We start from the raw sequence: 843 nt of genomic DNA, 5'->3' as shown, positions 1-843 counted from the left end.
TTTCACATTTTCTAAACCAAAACGCTTTTCATCTTGAGCATAAAGTATCACAAAATAATTAGGATCTGTCCTAACCAAATCAATTTCCTTACAGTGCTTTCTTGGATAGCCGCAAAGATATGGCATAGGGACTGTGTTTGGCACAATGTTTATCTGCTCCAAATCACTAATCAATGGCAAACTCATTTGTGTTGATTCAAGTGATTCTTCTTCCTGGTCCTGTAAAAAGGAAATAATGCTACTCGGTTGCTCCGGTTCAAACTTGGTTAGTTTTTCAAGCACAAAATCAGATTGTATAAAAGAAAGATCACACTTAGCTTGAGATAGAGTTATAGGTCCAGTTGGTATAGCAACATCATCCTCATCAATGAACTGTCTCTCCATGGCTTCTTCTCCAAGTTGTTTCTCCTTGGTTCCGGATTGATCCTTTCTTTCAAACTCCTTATTCTCCTTTTCTTGCTCTGCTTGCTTCCATTGTCCTCCATTAGAATCTGTACCTATCTCAACACTTTTGGGCAAAGACAAGTGCATCATACAAGAATTGGAATTTTCTAAACCTTGAACAGTTACTTCCTTGGATTTTGAAAGTGTAGAAGACTTACATTGCTTTGGTTCCCTACTTGATTCAAGCGATGATTTTAGACTTTGCTCTTGAACGTTAATCTGTTCAGGGACCTTCTTTGGTTGAGATGTTGACTTAGTCTTCTTCTTTTNCATATCTGGTGGTTTCTCCTTTATTTTAACAGAACATCTTTCTTCTCCAAAGTAATTTTGCTTCTTCATGTAACCTGTTCCTTTCTTAGCAATCATGGGAAAGAGCAAGTGCATTATACTTGAAATAGA

The sequence above is a fragment of the Camelina sativa genome, chromosome 10 (assembly GCF_000633955.1).
Source record: "Camelina sativa cultivar DH55 chromosome 10, Cs, whole genome shotgun sequence".
NCBI classification, from domain to species: domain Eukaryota; kingdom Viridiplantae; phylum Streptophyta; class Magnoliopsida; order Brassicales; family Brassicaceae; genus Camelina; species Camelina sativa.
This window is presented reverse-complemented; position numbering follows the sequence as displayed.